Source organism: Corvus brachyrhynchos, unplaced genomic scaffold, assembly GCF_000691975.1.
Source record: "Corvus brachyrhynchos isolate BGI_N302 unplaced genomic scaffold, ASM69197v1 scaffold279, whole genome shotgun sequence".
NCBI classification, from domain to species: domain Eukaryota; kingdom Metazoa; phylum Chordata; class Aves; order Passeriformes; family Corvidae; genus Corvus; species Corvus brachyrhynchos.
The window spans coordinates 9,326,982-9,351,204 of NW_008246060.1; the positions used below are offsets into that span (position 1 = coordinate 9,326,982).

General features: G+C 38.5%; 1 long non-coding RNA gene across 2 annotated transcripts in view; it reads right to left on the bottom strand.

Moving 5' to 3' along the window:
- The window catches only part of LOC108449664, a 146,555-nt gene that overhangs the window by 122,187 nt on the left and 145 nt on the right, over window positions 1-24,223 (bottom strand). For both annotated transcript variants that reach the window (XR_001865924.1, XR_001865925.1), the window contains exon 2: window positions 14,334-14,422. This is a non-coding gene — a long non-coding RNA (uncharacterized LOC108449664). The remainder of the gene's footprint in view (window positions 1-14,333; window positions 14,423-24,223) is intronic.

Below are 24,223 nucleotides of genomic sequence, written 5' to 3' on the forward strand. Positions count from 1 at the left end.
TGTTACCCTTTTTCCCTTCACCACCAGCCTGAGGCACTCATAAAAATATTAAAGCTGATATTTGTGCTTACTTAAGGACTGATCTAAATTTCTTTGGAATCAGTGGCAAGGATTCCATCAACTGACATTGGACTAAACCCCTCCTGCTCAAGACATAACTTTTGTGCATCACAGGATTTAGACATACCCCAACTGTGTATGTTAAAGGAATGTGTGCAAAACCTTCAACTGGTTAAAACAGAGAGGGGTCCCATGTGAAAGGCAAGACTATAACAGGGTAGGTGAATGACTTTCCCCATCTTCTCACCCCCTACTCCAGGAAAAAAAAAAAATCCCACATAAAGAAATGTGACTTTTATTCTCTGCATGTTAAGACACTCTTAAAGGTATTTGCTCTCGCACTGTTTTGTGTCTCCTGGAAATATTCCTCTCTATACTTGGTCAAAGGGGACTCTGTTCAAAAGAGACTTCAGTTCTGGAGAAAAAAAAATAGCACACTGAGCTGGAAAAGTGAAGGAGGACAGCAAAAATTATGCAGAAAAAAGTTAAAAAAAAATCATCATTATAGCTATAAGGAAAACTAGTCAAAAAGTAGTTTCCAACTCCCAGGAACTATGCCTGCTCTGGAGTTCAGGTTTGGACAAATTTGAGTTGATAGCAAGACATTGTCAAACCCACATTTTTTCCATAGAAAATAAGTTCTCAGGACCCTGCAGCTGCACAGACTCATTTTCTGTAAGCCTTATGATTCTCAAAACTGATGGATTTTGGACAGACCTGCTGAGAGTTCAGCCCTGAAGCCACAGGCACAGGACAATTATTCCCGTATTTTCCCCCAATTCTTCAGCCATGCTTCACAGCAGGAAGTGGCAGAGGGGCAGAGCCAGGGCTCCAGCGGGATGTTCCACCAGACGGTGCTACAGGCCACCCTGCTGGGGCTGCTCTGGGTGCTTCCTCCTCAGGACACAACTTGCAGTTTCTGCCACAACAATCTCAGAGATAACTGATTCAGGCCTGTGTCCAGCTTTGGGGCAACTTGCCTAGGCTCCAGAAACTTCACTTTTGGGGCAAATCTCAGGACAGCCACTTTTCCCCTGGTAAGTATCAAGTTCTTCCAAGGTTGCTAATCCTAGATAATCTGAATAGGATGTCTCAGCTTTTGTGGTCCTTTGCTCTGGGAAGGTTTCATTAGACTCAAAAACAACTGGGCAACCTTTGTGAACATGAGGAGTGTTTTAGTTTCCACCAACTGTCTTTTGGCATTTGTACATGTAAGAAAATTCCTTTGCCCGAAAGACCTTTGGCTTAGTTCCTACCTTCCTTCATGGGCCAGGTATCAACAAGCTAAAGCTTTACCTGTCATCCTTGTCAGCTGATGGATCACAAACAAAAACTATATGCAACTAATTTAAGACCTATTCCATCAGTTCTAGTACAATTGTTTAGTCTTTTATGTATATATTGTACTGCATTTATATTACATTTCTTTCATTTCATAAAATGAATTCATGAGACATCTACTGCTCCCAAGATTTAATCAATACCGGATCAGATAGCAGGTTGTACTTTCCACACAAATATAACTACAGACCAGCAACCTAATTTGTGAATATAAATGCCTCTTTCTACCAAAGTATGTTCTATCTAACAGGTCTCTGAAAGCCAGTTAATAAATATGCCACTAGATCCTATCTCCACTTTACACATACAGGCTTGTGACAGTACTCTTGTGTGTTAGTAGCAAAGCCATAAAAGCAAAGCATAGGACAGTTTATACATATATGAAATACTTTACCAGGAACAGATGGGGAAATGGAATCAGAAGGAAAGTTTTCAGTAATAAGAAAATACTTAAAGGAAAAAAAAATCATGTGAAACGTTTAATTGTTTTTCCCAAAAAAATATTTCGTCCTGTGCAAAACGTGGTATGTATTGTAATTAATAATGTCAAAGTGCAGAAAGTTGTTGTTTCTCAAAATTTCATCTCTGATGCTTTTCCCTTATTTTTAGTTCACACCAAAAGCCGTTATGAATTTTCTGAAGGATGAAACTTTTAAGTTCTGTCTCATTGTGATATTCCATTCCTAGAATAAATCCAAGCCCAAAACTTCTATAGGCTATAAAGGCTTTGATGAAGCCATTGTAGCATCACCATGCTTTCTTCACAGACATAAAGATGGACACGTGGATGAAAAATACTAGAAGCCTTCAAAGCAGCATGGGTTTACTGAAGTGACCAGGACACCTCACCATCGCAGAATTATTTTCTGTAGTACACTGCAAACAACTTTCAATGATCCTGATGGATATTGTGTGGCTACAAGCTCCCCTTGTCATAAAAAGCCTGAATTTTTCTCAAGATACTTGGTTTGTTTTTAAAATAAATTGGTTTAGTTCTTTTAAAAGTTAAAATAGCACAAAAATTAAATACACCTATTCCTCTCAATTTTTTAAAAATTAATTTCTGTTCATTACTGCTGCTTCTTTCAGAATTGCTTAAACCAGAAGCCATAATATAGTCACAGCTACTTCTCTTAGTCTCTGCAACTGAGTGGAGAGCACAGAATGGAAACATGAAATACCCCAGCGCTGAGGCTGACAGCACACCCCACCTACAAGTAGTTTAAAAACTGCTTTGACAGCACTGATGGAAGGATTTGCCTGCTTCCTAACACTATACAGCTGAGAAGTAGTTTACAGCACTGAATATCTCAGAAGATTCAATCTATACTTTTTTTTGTATAAAGGACCTAGAGAATCTAATCCACTGTCTTTCCACTGCAAAAATAAATTTAATTGGTAGCTCTTCTGCCATACCTAAACCTCACAGTTTTACACTTCAATTTATAATTTTGATTAGATATTTTAGCATTCTCCTATTATCACTGGTTTGAAATGTCTAGGGCAGATACAGTCATTCCAGCTCTGCCTTTTTTTAACTATCAAACTAGCTAAACCATCAGCTAGTGGCCCAACTTAGTAGTCTGACAGATTTCCAATATACACAGCAGTTACAGAAAAAAAATGGATTTAAATTAAGCTTTGTAATACAGGTTATCATGCACTCATCAGTTTCTAAGTAAGAAAAAAAATGGTCAGAGAAAAGCCTGATGTAGTTTGGTTTGAGAATGTATACCTATATCCAATATGCAGCATTAGTCCTGGTGCCTGAGAGTTGTGGCTTATTCTGTGTACTATCTTAGAAAATGGCCAGTCTGGACAAGACAGTTCATTTCTTTAAGTAAATAAATAGGAAAACAGTGGGTTGACCTCAGAGCAACTGAGCCGTAATATACAGTCATCTACGGAAAGTTAGTGAACCTGGTAAATGTTTGGTCACTAAGAGGATGGACATTAAAAATTGAACCATATGGACAAAATGAAATAAAAAAGCTTTTACTTTTAATGGAATACCCTTTTGCCAATTATATAAGCAAGGTCAGCGTGTAATGGGATAAAACCCTAGATACACAGGAAAGAATAAAATTTTTTACCATCAAGATAACAGTTACATACTACAATTTAGCAAAATTGAATGAATGCTAAAAGTCTAATTCCAGCTTTCTTAGGGTGCAGCCACTATTGACTTCATCCCAAACCTTTGGCTTGTAAAGGCTTCTTCCTTTATACACACCTGGTTTTGCTGTGTGAGATTGCAGTGACATACTGCAGATGCTACTACAGCATTAGGCATTGATTATGGAACTGCACTGGGTTACTCAGGAAATATTTTTTCCCTTGCATATGCCAGGTATTTTCTGCTATTCAGTCAGTGATTGTCATTTACCTCAATTACCTGACTCAATGGTAAAACTTACTTAGTCTTTTTCCAAAAAAAAAAAATCCAAACCCAAAAAAAATCAAGGAAGAAGAATTTAAAAAAAACAACAAACAAACAAACAAACAAACAAAAACCCCATACCCACACAGCACTGGATATCATCCAGAAAATACATTATCCTCTTTTCTGTTCACGAAGGTCTTATTCTGCTCCAGCACAATTACAATTCATCGTACTGCTTAGCATTTCTAAAAGAAGTGGCTGGACCTTTCTGCTTATATAAGCACAGGAAAGATTCCTTTTTTTTTTTCGGTTTGTAAAGTTAGAATGATTGGTTTGAGGTTGAAATGTTTTATATCCATCATCACTTACATTTTCTTTACCTTAAAAAAAAAAAATCCCCGTTTCATCTAGATCGCTTCAAAGAGAGAAAGAGGAACCTCATCACATTTACAAAGTTTAACCTCCTTGCTTTAAAATATCATGGAATAGTTTCTTGGGATTTGTTACAAGCACTATGCACAAAGGCATGTTAATTATCTGATCTAAGTTTACATTTGCTTTATCTTCCTTTCGTGCAGACTGTAGCATATTAATTTCATGCTGCCTCCTTAGAAATGGTTACCAGAGTAGCAACTGGCATTCAAACCAGCTCAAGTCAACTTTACACTGGACACGTGCCTCAATAGCACAGCACTGTCCACTACACTCATATTAAAGAAAGATGAGCCCAATGACAAAAAGAAAGAAATCAACTCATCCAATGTCGAAGATTTCTTTTAGTGTAATTCCTAATATGTAGCTGCAGTAATTTTCCAAAAAGAAAATTTTCTACTGAGTACAAATCTTGTTGATTTTCAGTAAGATCTTTGTGTATGGCTCCCTGGGGCATTTTGGAAACTATTCATTTCAGTGCCAGTGAAAATCCTTGTATGTTTTCTGTTAGCCTAAATAGCAAACTATGAGTCTGTTTGAAGGGGTAATGGGCTTAATAGAAGCTTAAAGAGATCATACTTGTACTCCCAGTGTCCAGACATTACAGTACCAAGTGAAGAAGGCAAGTGGCCTTGTCAGCAAGTGACCTTTTCAGGTATTAGTCTATCTCTGAGAAAAATTATTGCATTGCAGGACACTAGAGACAGCTGTGAATGTTTTCCTTCATATGAGGTAAGGACAACTGAGGAAAATGGATGAGATTTTTCTTCATTTCTGTCAAATTCCATACACAGAGAAAACATTTCATTTCTGAACAGGGTATGAAGCAACATGTCTAAAATAAACAAGTCTAGCTTAAAAAAAAAAGTCAGGTATGAGATGGCAAGGACTGCTGCCAGCATCTATAAGAAATGATTCCATAGAGTGGGGTAAGGTACATCTGAAATGACAGGACAAGATAAATATAGCTGTGTGTTACCAACTTTCACTGACTCACAGAATATAAAATCTAAGATTAATGTTTTCTTCTGCTGCAGTTGGTCTAAAACAAGCCTTTCTGTGATCAAATGTTTAGAGGAAAAGGCTGGGAAAAACATATAATTCTACTTCTGAATAAGTCACTTGTTTTCCAGCCTTGGTGATCTCAATTAAAATTCCTGCCTTATGAATGAGTCAATTGTTTTAACTTTCATGACCAAAAAAACCAAATCTCTACCTTAAGATTTCTAAGGCAAGGAACCCTTATTTCAGGGTTAGTGGAAAATACAAAAATAAGTACCCTCACACATCAGGAGGGCAGCAGATTCCTTCTAGGAATACTTGGTGTGCTGTTGCATGTAGGTGCTCCCACATGAAACCAGTGTTTTTGTTGTAGCTGGACTTCCTGTTCTGACAATGCCAAACATTTGCACATCTTCAACAGAGATGCACGTCCAAATGCCAACAGCTGTGACCTGGAACTTTGCAGCTCAAAAGCAATCCTTAAGCACAAAATCTGCTTTTGGGGTAGTGAACCACCTTGGCTAAAAGCTTGCTGATAGTGCAGTGGAATTCATGTTCTGTCTGCCTATGCTACATCCACAGGTAAAGAGCTTATGAAGAGCAAAAAGCCTGAGAATTAGTTATAGGAGCATTATTGTCTTGCAACAAGGGTATTGTCTATTTTACAGACCGTACCAGAAATCTCTGTGAAAATGAACTGAAGTTTTAGCTCGGAAGGAATTCCTAGGTGGAATGGAATTTCCAAAGCTCTTGGAATTCCAGATTTAGGCAGGGAGCTCAGAAAACTGAAAAGGTGACTAAATTGAGGTAAGTACCTACACAGATAAGAGTCTCTGAGGCAACACACAAAAGCACAATAAAATCCACTGCAAAACATGCTGGAGGCAGAGTCCCATTTGTGGTGAAATAGCATGTTTCCCATGAAGGTAGCAAAACCAAAGGGTACTGAAAGAGATCCCAGAGTGGATAAGGTTGCAAGGAACCACCCTCCCTGCTCAAGTGGGCCCATCCTTGATCACATGGTACGGGATTGTGTCCAGATGATTCTCGAATGTCTCCATTGAGGGAGACTCCATGACCTCTCTGGGCAACCTGTTCCAGTGCTTGGTCACCCACACAGCAAAGAAGCTCTTCCTCATCTACAGATGGAACTTCTTGTGCATCAGTTTTGGTCTGTAACATGAGAATTTTCTAACACACAGCACCACACCAGCCTCAGACTAAAAACTAAATGGAAAGGGATGCTACAATTTAAGGCCCTTTTCTAAAGAGTAATTTAAGAACTAGCTCATATTCCTGGTTATTCCAAACTTGAGGATTATTTGCTTTGTACAAAAGTTGCTTTGAAGTCTGTGGAGCGCATGAACAAGTTGTTTGAAATAGCACAATGATCAGAGGGGACGGCTCACATCTGGGGAAGAAATTACAAGGATCTGCAAAGAAATTGTTCCATGAGCAGTGGTGCTAACTACATCTGGTTTCCACTGGCCTAGTGTCTTCTAGTTGATTAACTTTTAACTGTACGTGTGAGGTCACCCTAACTAAATATTCAGTAGGTATTAGATGGAAAAAACCCAAACTTCTTTTGTTGCTCCTTGTTTTAAAACTGGTAATTCGCACAGGAAAAGCTGTAATTGAGGAGGGGATTCTCTAATGTCTGAAACAGAAAAAACGCCAAAAGCTGCTTTTTTCCCAAGCAGCTAAGCATTCATAATGTACTATTCTGTGTAGGTTTTTTATGCTTTAGTAAGAATTTAAGTGATTTTTATTTTCCACCCTCTCCAGTGGACATACTAGAAAGATATTTGCTCTCCAGGAGAGGTTTTTTGTTACTTATTAGGGATTTAATGTGATTAAGAACTTTATTCACAAATATGTCTGATTCAAAATGGAAGACAGGTAAAGATGTTTTCATAAATCTTATTTTCTTAGGAAATGAGGATTCAAATAAATCAGATATGCAGAGAGGAGGAAACAACCTGGGGGACTGGGTAAACTTGGAATTCATAGTGGTTTCCCTGCTGATTAGTGAAATCTTATTTCAACATTCCTCACAGTGGAAGAACAAACATCCTGGGAAAACCCAAGTACTTCTGTGATTACCAGACCTCCATCTACTCCTGAAGGAGCCCGTGATCCGTGCAAAGAAAGGAGGGAATATTATTGCTGTTTTACAAACAGGCAAACCTGACACTGTTGCCATTTATGATTTTGATTTCTCTGCATGTTCAGGGACATGTATCTGAATGTCAGAGTTCAGATTTCCACATCGCCATGCTAAGGCCTTAAACACAGACCTGCTTATCCTCCTGGACGTACTCATGGATATGTGTACTCTTCCATGTGAGTAATCTCAGTGGGAAAGGAGAGAGAGGTCTATGCAGTGGAACATGGTATCTGGCAGGCTGCCAACAAACACAGCACTGGGGATTCTGAGTGTAATTTATAAAAGGGAATTTAGGCTGCCTCATTAGGTTCCAGATTTTTCTCATTGTGGAGTGCAACAAGATAGAGAGACTAAGCAAAGACACTGCTACAGAGAAATCAGGAATATTGGGTGACAGATAAAGGTGCAGACACTCTTTGCATGCTTGAAACAGTGCTCCACTACATTGACAATGAAAAACTATTGGAAGGAAAAATTTGTTATATTCACATTTTAATTTATGGAACTGACAACAAAATAAACTTAAGGTTCTATTAAGGGCATATTCAGAAGAGAATCAATGTGCCCTTTTTTTTTTTTTTTTTGATATATGTGGTAACTACTGGGGTCTATTTCAGAGAATGACTCGGCTTTGAGATAAAGTGAGAGCATGCTTCTAACTGCTGCCACTCTCTTCAAGTAAAAACCCTTCTTAGCACCAATTCTCGGCCACATAGCATTTCCATTATACTTGGTTTTGGTCTTTTTGTCCAACTTACAAGCGGTTTTGTTTCTTTTCAAATGAGTACAAGTGATAAATCTACTATGAAAATACAAAGCAAACCAAAAGGCTTGCATTTATTTACAGGGAACCAAATTAGACCCTACTTGGCTACTAAGAAAAACGTACTTTACTATTTACACTAGAGAATACAAATTAAAAAGAACTAACCAGTAGAAAAAAAGTTTCCTGTCCTGCCTTTAATACAGTCAGAGAATGTGTAAACAGAAGAGAAAAAGGAAGGTGTTACCTCCTTCGGAATGGAAAAGAAGCAGAATTAACACAGGGTGTCTCCACTAATTACCTGCTTCAAAAGGAGTGGGAATTATTTAGACCTAGGAACTTTCCAAGGTATGGGCTCCAGAAAAAGCAGTAGTTCATTAGCCAGTCCCATAAGCTGGAACCAACAATAAGCTGGAACCAACAACCTCTAAATTTAAGATCAATGACTGATTTTGTTGCTTATTTTTATCCCTTACTTGAATTAACATTAACCTGTTTGTAAGTAAACACGTGGCTTCAATGGCTCCTAAATGCTCTATCCCAGCACAGACCATTCCAATGACAACAGGCAGCTGGAGACTGAGTAGCTCCACCCTTCCAGGGCTGTGCATCCTGCCTCAAGGCACAAGGAACAGGAAAAAGTAACTAGGTAATTCTTCTTAAAAAAAGCTTAACAGGCGGCTTTGGAGATTAGAGACAGTACTGGACAGCTGCTTGGAACTACTCACTGGGTGATGGTGAGGATACTTTCCACTAATCACAAGTACAATCCAATTGCACAAAAACACTGCAGTCCCTCACCTTCACTCATGGGCAGATAAGCTACTTTCCAGGGCACTAAGCAAGAGCAAAAGCAGTCCTTTGTTTCCCAGTACTGCTGTTGTGATTAGAAGCAGGAAACTAATTATTACAAAGTAATATCTAATATATAGAGCATTTGCACAGATTCAAGAACAAGAGCTCTAAATAGCATAGAGAACAAGGAACACTTACTGCTAGCCCTGATCATAGCGCAATTTCTATTCAATTTTTCCTCACTGAGAAATGGCTTCCTTAGTTCCAGTTCTAGGCAGAATGAGCCAATTTCTTTAAAAAATTATGATTTATATGAAGAGATAGCACATTCAAATACTACCTCCTGGTCCTCAAATCCACTACTTCGTAATGGGGAAGAGTGAAATCAGACAGTTGGCCCTGTAAGGACCACCAGTGGAGACTGCAGAGCAAAAATGAAGAAAATCCTTTATCTGCTTTTTCCATTTCTGAAGCTGCCTTGGCCATCTTCCATCACATTAGTAACAGCAAGAGGTGATGTCATTTTGCACTGCCTCCACCCTTCTGTCCTAATCTTCAGGGAGGATGCTCTGCCACTGGGAATTCAGATCAGTTTTAGAAACTGCCTTCCCCAAGAGCTAAACCCCACAACTTTCTGGTTTTATCTCTTTTGTGTCTGGGAGATAGAAAGATTCAGATGCCCTCAGTATTTAAACATGTCTTCTCCATGCAGTCAGTCAAAACTTCTCTAGGGGTTCCTTCCTCTCTGACACAAATAGCTTCTATAGGTCCAGAAGGAAGTTGATGCACATTTTCTGTCTGTTCCACACAATCCTTGCAACAACTGCAGCTTTTCAGTGTAAACAAAAACGTAGTAGGTATCGCTTATTAAAATAGGGAAATCCCAGAGCCCATATTTAACCAGATACTTTAGACAGAGCTGATCACGCTCTCCAGAAGCTATAAAAGCCAATAATGTGTACAAAACAACAGGCTGAGCATTTGATCCTCTTTCCATACTTCTGCTTTTACACATTTTAGGCAAAACTCCAGAAAATATCTGTGGGAGTCAGAGTCTTGAATCCTTTCTACCTTCCTATGACAGTATATTGGTTTTGAATCTGTTTTTACTCAGTTTTAGAGGATCCTAAAAGAAATTGCAATTGTATGAAGCCACTGTGCAATATGGAGACAATACAGTGGCACTTGGCCCAGGTATGAGTGTATTGAGTGACTTGGCAAACTCAGTTAATTCCTCTGATGGAAGTTCTTTCTCTGCAGTCACACCTAGAATACATTATTTCTGTCAGTGATGTGTTCTGGGACAGAGTTTTACATGAAGGCATCCATTTTTAGGCCCGACAGAAACCACTGGCTGTCCTTTTTAAATACCATCTCTCCTGCCTCTGGTCAAGTGCCACCTACTGACAGCAAGAGCTGCTTCTGTTTGCTTAACTAAATTCATCAAGTATTCTAACCATAGTTCCTGTTGATCCAGGCAGCTTTGCTTCAAGTCCAAATGGTGAACAGAGGCCTCAAAGATGAAGGAATATTTCAAAAATCTGGAATGGTACCTGATTCCCTCAAAACCCACTGGTCAGAGATGCTGATGAAGAATTCCCTAACTCTACCAACCTTTTCTGAAAAAAAAAAATAAGCAAATCCAACAAAAATATTCATACACTATGGATTATCAAGTATTTAATTCAAAAGGCAAATTAGAAAGAAATCAAAGGAGGCAAAAATCGGTAGAAATATATGTCTAAACTGGGACAAAGACAATAAAGCTCTATGTAAAGGAGACTGAGTACTACAGGAATAATAAAAATACCACTGCATAGTAAAAAGTCAGCTGCATGGCTTCATCTAAAAATGTTCTGGAAAAAATTTGCTATCAATTACACCTCTCCTCTATATACAAGCTTCATAAATGAAGTATAGGGTTTTAAGAGACATTTTCTCTTTCTTTTGTCAGGTCTGGAGTCATTAAACAGAGATTAGCTGGATAAATAGAGGAAGTGATTTTTAAACTGTTTGCAAACTTAATGTGAAGAGCCCAGCCTTGCAAATTATCACGTCTAATCAGAGATGCACGCTTCACTGCTCCAGTAATTGTACTAGTATTAGTCAAATTCTTGTTGTCTCCTCATTAGCCATGAAAAGGAGACTCAAGATGTACTTCATTAGAGTATCCTGAATATAAATTTTTAGTGTAAGGAGGAAGAGATTTGTTACACACCATACTGTATATAGAAAGAAAAAACTATTAAGAACATAATTGAATCATTCTGGCATTAGACTGAATATATGTCTTTAACAACCAAACCCCTCTTTTCTCTTTTCATTTTTACTGTCTTGATCCCTTCTTTTATTTTCAGTGAGAATATGGCACTTGAAAATGTAATTTACAACCAATGTCATTAAAAAAAATACTAAGAAATGTGCTGTTATTATGCAGCCTTTCCTATTTCCAAAGCCAGAAGAACACAGCTTAATCAAGAACTGTCTTTAGTAGAGACGTTTAGTAAATTCTTGACTACTGGATAGGTGGTCTAACTTGCATTAAATGTAGATCAAATCAAAAGGTTTGTTCCTTTGATCAGCAAAGCATTTAAGTACATGCTCATGCCCTTCTTTATTCAGCAATGCCCTTAAATATATGACACTAAATCAAGAGAATTTAAACACATGCCTAACATGTGAAGTATGTGCTTAAGGGAATTGGGGTTTGAAAAATCCAGCTTGAATAGGATTTCCAAACAGGTCTATTAGAAGGCTAGAAGTAAAAACATTTCCAATAATTTCAGTAGGAGAGGCAAAGCAAATTTTCACATTTGTTTTTTCACAGCTCTTTTTTTTTTGGTGCGAATCCCAGTCTGAAACATTTGTATTACTCAACAGCACTTAAGAGAAGCTGAAAAGGAACTAGGCAGGTCACCAAAATGCTGCCATTAGATGTCTTCTACCTCTCTATGACAATTAAAAAGAACCAGAAAGCAAATAACGTGCAAAAATTGTGGAACACTAGGAATAAGGACAGTAAGCAATTCCAAAGGGGAGTTAACTCCATAATCCATTGTCCAGAAACTCTGGACTGCAAGAAAGCAAACTGGATTTCTAGGCCTGAGGTTTGCTCTCCAAGTTGTGTCTCGTCAGAACACAGCAATATCCTCACCCAGCTTCAGCTCTATCTCTCAATAAAATACTAGAATATTCAGTTTACTATTATTTATTATCATTTATACAGCATGAAGGAGCTCATCATGGAAAGGATGATGCTTCTTGGTCAAAGAATCCTGGCCAAAAAAAAAAAAAAAAAAATTTTGAAATACTTCCTGGTGCCTCTTTGAACAATATTAAAATACTTCAGAAACCTTTCATTCAGAATTAATTAACATAAAAAACAGCCTCCACAATACGGCAGAGCCCTAAAGTGGTTTGTGGAATTTAATTAGGCTAACCTTCTTTTCTCTACATTGGTACCACTCTATAAGAAGTGCAAATCATTATTAATTCCTTTGGTGTTCACTGTAATAACATTAAACATGATGAACTCTTTTAGTAGTAAAGTGTATGTAGTAAGTAATTCCATAATAATTTAGCATTAGCTTCAAATTAATTTATAAAATATACTATATTTGTCACCACACACTGAACATTTATAAAATTCCTCCTCACCATTAGTGTTAGGATAATGAGATGGTATTGAAGGTCCTGTCCAACCCAAACTATTCTAAGACATGATTCTGTGAATAGTTCAGTAATACATAATTTTAGGAAGAGCTGTGAAGAGGAGGCATGTCAGTACAGCAAAAAGAAAATCAAAGCAAGGTCAAGTCCAGTCAGAGCAATTGTTGGTACTGGATCCCCAAAAGATGTGTGATACAGAGGTTTCTTTGGTCTAACCCTAGGTGAAAAATCTGAAGGAAATAAATTTTTACCATTTTTTTTGGTTTCTCTGGAATTTGAAATAAATCCAGAACTTGTGTATTGTTTGTAAAGAAACAATTTACTGTCAGAAAACTTCACCTGCTCATCAGTTGCATCATTTTGTGAGAAATACAGCACAGACCTTGAAGTTTGGGGAAAAAAAAGAAAAAAGAAGAGGCAGATACAACGCAGAAGTGCTTGTCAAGTGACACATCTTGTCACTAGAAATGGCAAAATGATTAAGATGCTATCAGACACCAAACATACGCAAACATCCTCAGTGAATGAATGATACTAATGGAAACCAGTGTTGTCTTTCCACAGGTGATTTGTTTTCATCACTGGACAATGCAAAATCTTTTATTAAAAATTCACAAAGGATGCATTTGGAATCCTATTATCTGTCTGTCTTAAGTATTTCTAAGGTGCCAATCACTACATTATCTAAACATATTAACAGAATAGCTGGATTTTACTAAATACGAAAAGATATTCCAAAAGAATTCAAGATGAAAACACCTTATCCAGCTACAGAAAGCCCTTCTTGGTGCTGGGAAAGGCTTCTCACAACAGCTGTGAGGATGTCCCTTTGGCCGAGTGTAGACACAAGCAGCATTCACTCCATATGCAGGACCCAGAAACTGATGAGAACACATTTACTCCCACAGTCTCCAGCTCTGCAGTCCTTCTGAAATTATGGATATTACAGTTTTTGGACTACGCTAGAGCTGACAAACTGTGTGTGATAGTGAAGCAATAGCACACGTAAGCGTATGCTGTGAGTGGGAATGAATTTAAGCATGTGTTTATACACTTGGCTGAATTGGGCCCCTCACCACTTGGGCAGATCTTCAGTGGATTTTGCATCAGCATTACCTCAGCAGAGTTGTCTCTCCCTTAAATTGGTACAAGTGAAACACAAGAAGTATGTTCCATAAATTTGTGTGTTGAAAAGTATTTCCCACCTTATATGAAAAGTACTGAGCATATATTTTACTCTATATGATTACTTTCCCAACACATTAGGTTTCTATAAAAAAAGTTTATTTAAACAATTTCTTCTAGCCTTATATTTAAAACTATATTTTGCTCTTAAAAAATTATTAATCTCATTTACATAAAAGAAGACTGCTTTGAAAAAAAGGATCCTTTGCCTCACCTATTTCCTTCAATGATTTAATGATGGATAAAATAGACCAGAAGGATCAGATCTCCTAGCATAAATGGTTAGCTGCAGGCCTTGCATAATAAATAGCTTCCTCTTTTATATTATTGATAACATTAATTACAGGAGACCCTGTAAAGAAGCATCAGCCGTGATCCTGTGGTATAGTCTGCACTAATCTTCCTATTTGAAATGCACATTCAACTATTTAGCAACACACAAAGAATTCAGTTTATTTGCCCCCAAATCATAACATCTATTTTTTGAATGCAGAAAAAACTTTAATAATGTATATATTCATACCCAAATGACTTACATTTAAGAAGTCTCCTCAGACCCGGCGTTTAAAGTTGGAACTTGACTGAATTCCATTTATGTTCCATGCCAGTGACAATTCACTGTGTGCTGCAAAGAAAGAAAAAACAGTTCGGCGAAATTTTCTTCTTCTTTCATATTTGGCATTAGTGTGCTCCTACTCATGCTGGAGAGCTCTTCCTCATTCTGCATTTTTCTGTGTATTTCCCTCATGAGTACTGGAATTTAACCATCAGACTAGGAGAGGGACAAATTTCAATTAGTCTGAACCTCATTACAAGAGCTGTCAGGATTCTTTTGTGAACTGCCACAGTCGAGCACTGGCCTAATTCCACTCTCCATTTTTTGATATGCTGTTTTCTGCACCATTTTCCCTTTCCCAATTCACATTATTTTTATATCCTCTCTCTATCCTTCTCTTTCCTCGATCCCATATCTAGCCTTCAAAACTCAAGCACTCACCCCTTTTATTTTTCTTTTCTCTTCAAGTTTTCCCCTTTGATGAAGGCCCCTCTTGTCTTCCAACCAGCATCTTGAAAATTATTCCCAGCAAATTTCCTCTCTGTACAAACTCAGACTTTCTTGAAAGAGACCATTTTTATTGCAACTCAAAATATGCCTCTGCTGATACCACAACATCACTCAACTCAAGGTCATAAAATGTAGCTTATATATTTTATCAGCCTAGTGATTTCAAGTGTTTATTCTCAACATATGTGAGCCTGAATTAAAGTTTCCAGCACATGCCAGATCACAGGTATTGCTCCAAACAAGTTACTACTCAAATGACTTTATGACACTGTCATTCCAGGAAAAGCATCCTAGGTATTCTGTCAAAGGCTCAGCTGAGCAACATTTGAAGACCTACATATAACATTTGTGCACTCTGTAAAGTACCTTTCCTAAGTGTTCTTGTTTGGTTGTTTGTTTGTTTGTTTTTTAATGCACTATCCCTATGTAGATGCCTTTGGGTTGCATTTGTTGGACAAAGGTATCCCAAGAAGAAGTTTTAGTGAAGTATACAGGGTAAGATTCTTATAGAACAAATCGTGTAGAATGTCTGATATTTCTGGACTAAAGAGAAAGTTTGTGACTTGAAGGCTCAGTTGAAAATACCATATTGCTTGCTCAAAAACTTATAATTGCATAAGGTGGGAAAAAAAAGAAAATAGAATATTTGGGACCTTTTTTTTTTTAATAAAAGATTCCTTGAAAGTGTTCTCAGCAATTGGCTGTGATTTAAAATACCCTTTTGTGTGTGGAATTGCATGCAGAGAAAAAAAGCTAAGTCAATTAATTACACACAGAAATTGGGCCAGGTAACATTCATGAAACAGTCTCTTTACATAATACAGAACTCTTGTGAACATGAAAGAAACAGGAAGTTTCCCAAAATTATTATATCAAATTCTTGGCTGGAGTAAATGAGCACAGCTCTTTTGTGCTTTGAAAGTGGAAGGAATTTATATGGCTAAACTGTTACTTAACCACTGATTAATAACAAGAATCATGTCTCAGTGTAAGATATTATACTCCTGTCTAATTTGGCCCTGCAGTTTATAGCTCTGCCTTCAAAGGCAGAGGCTACCCAGCCATTTCCTACAGCTTCTACCTCTGGTCCACGCTCAGAAGTAGCAGACTCTCCATGGGACACAAGGTATTGTAGCTGGAGCCATTTATTTCAGTGGAAAAAACGGTACTTAAATGCCTCCCACAGCAATGAAATATTACAAAACGCTTCTTTCCTCTTTTTCCCCATTGCAGAGCAGAGGGACAACCAGGCTCTGTACTAGCCCAGTGGTCAGAGCCTGGTGCTAATAGTGCCAAGGTTGAGAGTCTGATCCCTGTGTGGGCCACTCGCTTAAGATTTGGAGTCAATGATCCTTGTGGGTTCCTTCCAATTCAGAATATCAGTGTGATTCTATGATTTTCTCTACTTGAGCATCAGCTCCTCCTCTCTCAGGTCAAGGGGGCACTTGCAAGGCTATGCACCTACGTAAGGCTCTGGCTTAGTTCTCCAGAGCAATGCAGTCCTTCAGCAAACTGACTTAGTGCTATTTGTGCCCAGGAGATGCTTCCCACAGCAGACTGTGCTGCACACCTGCACTGCCAGATCAGCTTGCCTGGGGATCTGCAGTTTTACTAGTGGCAAGGTAAATACTCCTCCCAGTAGGTCTGCACAGTATGACTTTGTAAGCACAGATTGCTCCTTGCTCTTAACCTATGGATTTTCTTTTACAGACCTGTTTGATTGTGTGCCTAAACCTTTTTGAGCATTACATATACTAATTCATTAGCAGAATTTTCAGGTAATCCCCATCTATTTATACATTCCCAGCTACACCAAAGGGAAACTTTGCAGGTTGTTAGCAAAAAATCACCTCAAAAAGGTAAATGGGTTGCTTTAAGTGGTAGGGAGATGAGGAGGAGAGGTTAGTAGGGGGTTGGTAGTAGTCTTGGTTCATCTTCTAATAATAAACTAATTCAAATAGCAAATATACTGAGATTGATGATGAAGCTGGAGTACCCAGTGAGTAACAAAGATTAATTCAAGTCACTTTGATTATGTCAATTCACCTCTTTTAAAGAACCATGATAAAACCAAGGGCACAGAGCCACTTGCAGTTCACTCATCCAAAACCAACACAAAACCTTATGGATGCTGCACAGGTCCTCTCATGGCGGCTCTTGGAGGTGGAAATCACAAACTGAAAGAGAAGCTTCCCCTCTCTTCTAGTGAAGCATCACCCACATCTACAAAATTAATGGCAAGTCTACTGGGCCTCCATGACACAATGAGGAGAGTATTTACCTCTTCCATCAGAAAAACCTTCTTCTAAAGACTAGGGTTGATTCACTGAATCTAGTATTGCCTTACTGGAGAGAAGGCAGGCTATGCCCTCCCATTAAATATGTCTGTTGCATTAAAGGATATTAAATCATGATTTTACCTAACTTTTCAGGCTGCTTCTGAGGATGAAGCTAAGAGTTTACTGCATTTTTCAAAATCATTTGTTTAAGTGAATATTGCAACTCCTGAGTAATTTCAAGGAAATTGTCTGGATAGGAAAACATTTTATTCATTGTTTTGGGCTCATATAAGGTCCCACAACCTCAATACACCTCTGCAAACTAAGCCAAAGTTCAGACACGATTGTGTTTTTCACAATTAAAGAAAAAAACCCCTCACTTCCCACATCCTCACCTTCCTGGCAAATTCCAGCTCCCTCTCATGCTACTGTTACAGTGAAGCTACTCACTCAAAAATGCAGGCATTTGAGCAGTGATTGTGATGGATGATAACTTACCTTGTGCATTCAGATCACTCTTTCTTTACAAACATACATAACCACATTTATAGAAATTGGTTAAGGATAACACACAATCAGCTTTTGGAGATATAAGAATGGGTCAAACAGAAATTGCCAGAGCAGCTCTGGGCAGTACACTGGCTGACACAGCCTGTCATGAAAATCAGCATTTTTCTTCCTTTGTGATTACACCTGTTTCCAGTCATGAAGGGAGGGAGCTACACAAACCAAGAAAAGCTACCAGGGCTCACTAACAAAAGCAAGGAACAATCTGGAATCAGTACAAGCTAACAGCTTGGGAAAAATGTTTAGAATTTTATCCCATATTATAAATATGGGATAAAGCAACCAACCAACAACAAACACCAAAACAAAAAGAAACAAATCTTTAGAAAGAACTTTTCAGAAGCCCCTACTTACCTGAATTCTGAAGTTATGAAAAGCTTGTTTACCCTTTTCCCTGCTTTTATAACCTCTTCTACCTACTCAGCACAGGTGTTCAGCATTTCCATTTCAACCTGCTCAGCACAGGTGTTCAGCATTCCCATTTCAGCACAGGTGTGAATCCTTACACAAGGCTCAGACAAGGAACTTGTGTGAAAGAAGGTTTGTTGGCTCCAGGAGAGCTCTCAAGTTCTTTCTAGCAAGTCTTTCTTTGCGTTTAAGCAGTACCAGTATACCTCAGAAAACCTGACTCAGCAGGCAAGCTGTTCAGCTTCCCTAGCTCTGAACTCCTGATACAAATGATTTGGAGGAAATGAAAACAAACTTCATAATCTCACAGAAGTATTGAAATTACTGATAGATTTATTCTAATTTTTCAAACAAGGAGCACCAAACTATCTCCTCCTAAAACAGCAGTTCTCGCTTTACAGCCACTATTATGCACTTGCAGGATAACATCATTACTCATCCAGATGTTGAGCTGGATGCCAGAGAAAGAACTAAGGAAAACAACTCAGTGAAATTAATTTCAGCTTAATTTTGTTTCTTTTAAGTTGCACCTTCCTAACTCCTTCTCACTGCTGAGGATTTCCCAGCCCCTTGGTCTGCTGATTCTTTTTTCCCTTTGCTATCCCCTGCCCTACCTGTCTTGGTGGCAGCTGTCACACAGCCCCATCTGCCATACTGGCCTTCCCTTCTAAAGCTGCATGCTTCTTTCCCCATTCTGCAGCTAGCCTGAGCAGCACTGTAGGAATAAACTCCAGCATATAATAATCTAATCTATTGGGTAAAAAAATTAACCTTACAATCATTAAACCCTCAGCTTAGTTATTTTATATTAGGTATTTTTGAACAGGGAAGAGAAGACAAAGGAAGATGCTCTGTTATTTTGTTGCAGGTTTTTTTCTTCCAGTACAATGCTTTAGACAAATTATTTTCCACAGACAAAAAAACCAAAAAACCACAAAAGAAAATATAGCCACCCTATAGTAAAATTATGGGCAGTGCCTTCCTTTTTAATCATATAAATTATTGCCAGCTGACTGATGAATCCACTCTGGGCAACATGACACAGTTTACAACCTTAAGGATTACAGTAGTCCAGATGCTATCATCTTAATTGGAAAAGCACAGTACTGCCAACTGTCCATGTTAGAAAATGGAAGGTTGCATTACTATTATTTTTCCTTCACATTCCCCTGCTTTTCTTTCCTCTAAATAGCCAAGAACTATTAGATCCTTTGTATGGTTTTCCTTATTGAAGTCATTTTATCAGCTCATAAAGACAGCATTTTTGAGACAACTTAAGTCCCACTGCATGAGAGCTCAGCATTTCCATTCTCTACACTCTCATTTTCCTATCAAAAAGGGGAAGATGGAGGAAAGTCTTTTCAAACATCAAGTTCACCCCAGAAACTGCCTGAGCTTAAAGCTCTATGTCAATAATACAGTAATTACATCCCATGTGATAGGTCACAGCCAGTAATTACAGTGAGGGAAGGGAAGAGGGATAACTAAGTAGTTATAGTAATCACCCACAAGTCAGGAATTCCTGGTCTGAGTTCTCTTGTTCTCCTCTTAGCTGTGTGCCAGAACAACAGTTTAGAGCACTTCTAAACTTTTTATGCAGTTACCTCATACTACTGTGAAAAAATATAATTATCTATTTAAGGGACACAAGGACTTTCAGAAGCATCTGACAAGGCACCGAGTTAAATTGACAAGGCTCAGGCAAATGCCCTAGCCATTGTTCCTTTTTACTGTCCTTGGGAGAACCACTTAAATCAATTTCCCATCTGCAAAAATCCCTCGTAGACTGTAGACTCTGCGTCACCAGGTTTGCTCCTTTTGTGGGGAAGGTACAGTCACAGTGCTTAACTACATAATGTAAAATAATTCCACTTGGGTTTATGCATGTGAAGCAGCTGGTGAAAACCTTCTTCAGGTCTGTCCTCCTTCAAAGTATCCAGAAATACTCCCTTGCGATGTGGCCAGTTTGGGAAGGAACAGGGAGGAAGAAGGGGCTTGAGACAACCTTTTGATGCAGGCAGTGATTTAAGGGAGACTGGTCACATGCAGTTCAAACGCAATTCTTTCCTGCATGACTGCTGAACAGAACAACACATTCCTACTGCTGGGGTGTGCTTATAATCCTTCCAGGACAAGCTTTGAGGATGGGAGTTTCAGAAGCATCCAAGGGAGTTAAGGACAAACCTCTTTGATGTCTTAGTGGGATTTCTGCTCCTAAATTCCCTAGATACTGTCAAACCCCCCTTTGCTTTATATTTTTGACTCCTTTTAGAGGATGGGGAAGAAAGGTTGCTTCTAGTACATTTTTTGTGAGACCAGAATCATCTCACAGTATTTCCTAAAGGAAAATCTGTCAGTGAAAACTGCCTTATTCCAGCCAATTGAATCATACAGGTTTCTTTGTAGAGAAGGTCGTAAGAGTAGGGACAAACATCGAGATGCTCTAGGGTGGGGGGGCCTTTATGGACTGATGAGATATTTACTACTTTTGAAAAGAAAAGAAGGAGACAAAGCTCTCAGTGCTGGAGGCACTCTGGAGTTCTGCCTGTAGGGTAAAATGAGTGGAAAATATACACGGAAATAACAAAAAAAAGGTACTAAACCAATTAAAATATGAGATATTAGAGGGTAGAAAAAGGCTTAGTTGAAGCAGCATAAAATTACATAAATAGCACAGAATGAAAAAATAAATTAACAAGTCCAAGTCTGTGGGTTTATTTCAGGACATCATACTCACACCTACTGCAACCTTCATGCCTGATTTTGTATTGTGGTTGTTATGGTTTGTATGTAACATGACTGTGGATGTAAAATAAGCCACCAAGTCACTCTTTCTAACCTTTCAAATTCTCAAGTCCTCATCTCAAAACCAGACACAGAGTAGAACTAAAAAAGAGAGGAATATCGTTTAAGGGGTGGAATGGTTTTCATAAAAGTAATGACTACAGCTTTTCAGCCTAGAAGAAAGACAGATGAGTGGGTGTATGATAGAGATGTTTAGAACATGAGTGGAATGAAGACAGTAAATACAGAATCAGTATTCATTGTTTTTTCCAAAACAAGGGCTACAGTGCATCAAATGAAACTAGCAGGTAGAAAATTTAGAAGAAAAGATATTGCTGTTCTGAGCAGCATAGTTGTGGAAGTCATAACAGGGCATCTAGGAGCTAACATTTACATTTGTTCAACAAATGATAAACTCACAGAAGAAATGTCCACAAAGGGCTATTGAATAGGAAAGTAATAAATTTAATTTTGGAAAGACTGAACTGCAAATTGCTGAAGGCTGTGACAGGGTGTGGACAATATTTGCCTGTTCTGTTCTTATGAACTTCTGTGGGTGCTAATGGTGTCATGGGGGACAACTGTAAATCCCATCTAGTCCTGGCTAGTATTGTTTCTCAGCATGGCTCCTCTCAGGTCTAAGTTTCTGTAGTTTCAGCATGCAAAGTCATTTGACCCCCCTGGAGTCAGCAGTGATGGGTTCTATTTGTTGCTGACTTGAGGGAAGCCTTTGGCCCTGGTGCAGTCCTGCCTTCAGCTGCGGCTTAGTGCTGTGGGCCGTCCTTCCCGTGGTCTCTGTCCCACTGGTCTGCAGCCAAGTTGCTTCTGGCTCACGAACCCTTGAAGGGAGATGTGCTAAAGACAGTCTGGCAAACGCCCTGATACATTAATGTAGCACCAGAGGAACACAAGACCAGTCACATATGAAACACAAACAGAGGCTCTGAGATTTGAAAGAAATGCTGTCCATGTGCAGAAGTGTGCTTTGGGGTAGAAGGATGAGCAATTAAGCTGCAGACCCAAGTGTCTGCATAGAAAATATTTTTTAGTATGAATAAAAGAAGATGAATATGATAGATGATTATGCTCTATTCCTCTTCTGAGGGACTTAGAAGTGAGTAAACACTGTTATTTCTTAATATTTCCATACATAGAAATGTAGCTAATGTTATTTAAGCTTTCATGGGTTTCTTTCTTTAATTCTTCCTGCCCCTCCAACATGTGGGGAAAAAAAAAAAGTGTATGTTCTAATTAACCTTTTGCTTAATCAGTGAAAACATAATATTTCACCCCTGCTGGCACTACAAGATTGGACAGAAAGGCCACTGGATGACAGTGCTGAAAACCAGGAGTCAGTGTGAGATGGAGTGGGGGACAAATGGGAGAAAGATGAATTTCTGATAACACAATCAGCTCAGTGTGCCTGTTTGGCTGGGAGGTACATCCAGAGACACTGTCTATCCTACAGCCAAACAATTTTCCCTTTTTTTGCTGTACTTTGTTGCCAAGTAAATTATACTACAGTATGTTGGTTCTCTTCACAAGATGTCTGACATCTGTGAATGCATTAAAGATGCTAGCTTGGTTTTCCGTGAATATGAAAAGCCACAATAAATCCAGCACTTCACACCTTTGCTTGATGAATGTGGTATAACTACATGTATTTCCTTCATTCTATTATAAAATGCCATAAAGGAAACTAGAAAAAAAAGGAAAAAAAAAGGAAGAGCTTCCTTGTACAGAGCTAAATAAACCCCGCAACTTTAATTTGACATAAGTAGATGATAATGAAAACCAATCAGAGGTCACATATTTGTTTTGTCATGAGCTGGAATGGGAAATACTCTAATTAAAACTTGTAGCAGAAAGCTTTTTGCAAGGTTTCAAAGTTCGGTAGGCTTGGGATCTTATGAAGTGCTTAATAACGAAAAAATTCTATGGAGAATTTTAAGACAAGGAAGAAGAAACATGACATTTCTTAATTAGTCTGTAGCCTGTTTCCCCATTGGGCAGCCCCGCCTCTCGAAGCACTTTAAGTAAAGCAATCTGCAAGCAGCTGCTTCTGCGACAGACACATCTCTGCATATTCACTGGATGGCTGTTTGATTTGGCATCTCAAAACCAGTCAGATTCAAGACAAGGAGGAAGAAATCACCCATCAGTATTAAATCATATGAATACCCAGCAGATAATTTCATTTTATTTCAGCAGTAAACATAACCAAATAGCCTTTGACTCATCTGCAGTGTTTTGTTAAGACCTTCTCCACCTACTGAGAGATGAATATTTGAAACTCTTACTATTGATTTCAAAGTTGAGCCGTACAAGCCTTTCCACCTGGAGAAACACACCTGAGAGAAAAATACAGATCCTATCTATTTACATTCAAAGAAAAAAGGAGAGATATGCAAAACATGAAAAAAAAGGTAGAAAATGGAGACTCAGAGAATCAAGACAGAAAAATGTACATTTAGGGGATGAGAAAGGCAAAAGTCTAGAAAGACAAATGAAAAGGAAATATCTTCAATGTTATTTTCTTGAAGCATAATATTATTTTTTATAGTTTCTGTTTTCTTGTGTCTCTTCTACCCATCATCCCTGGACCACAAATGACTGCAAAAGGCAATCAAAACAGATCTGGCTTTGTTAAATCTTACTAAGACTAATCCAAGTGAAAACTCAGTCACTTTTCATAATCAAAGTGAGATCTCTGACTAAATCCTCATGATCTCAGTGTCATTTATCTGTCAGCCTTTTATTTCCCCATTTCTTTTTTCTCACTAACTTCCATTTGTCTTATACATTCTTATTTTCCCTTCCTTTTCTTCCTTCATGTTCACCCTGAAAATGTAAAGTAGAAATGGCAAAAAGAGAATCTGGAGCACTCACCATTAAAAGGGACATTAAAGGTATTAATTAATTCACTGGCAGTGGCACCAAGAGCAGAGAACCATGGCAGACACCTACAAACAACAGGAGACCCATGCCACTGTGATGGTTCTCAGCTACTGATGGCAATCCAGTCAGGACTTTTCCGTCTCATGGCTCATCCAGAGGATCACAGAATCAACAAAATGGTTTGAGTTGGAATCAGAGAATGGTTTGATGACATTACAGATCATCTAATTCAAACCCCCCTCCCCACCACGGGCAGGGACACCTTCCATTAGACCAGGTTGCTCAGGGCCCCATCCAGCTTTGCCTCGAACACTGCTGGGGATGGGGCAACCAAAACTCCTCTGGGCAACCTGTTCCAGTGCCTCATCACCCTCACAGTAAAGATTTTCTTCCTAGTACCTAACCTAAACCTCCACTCTTTCAG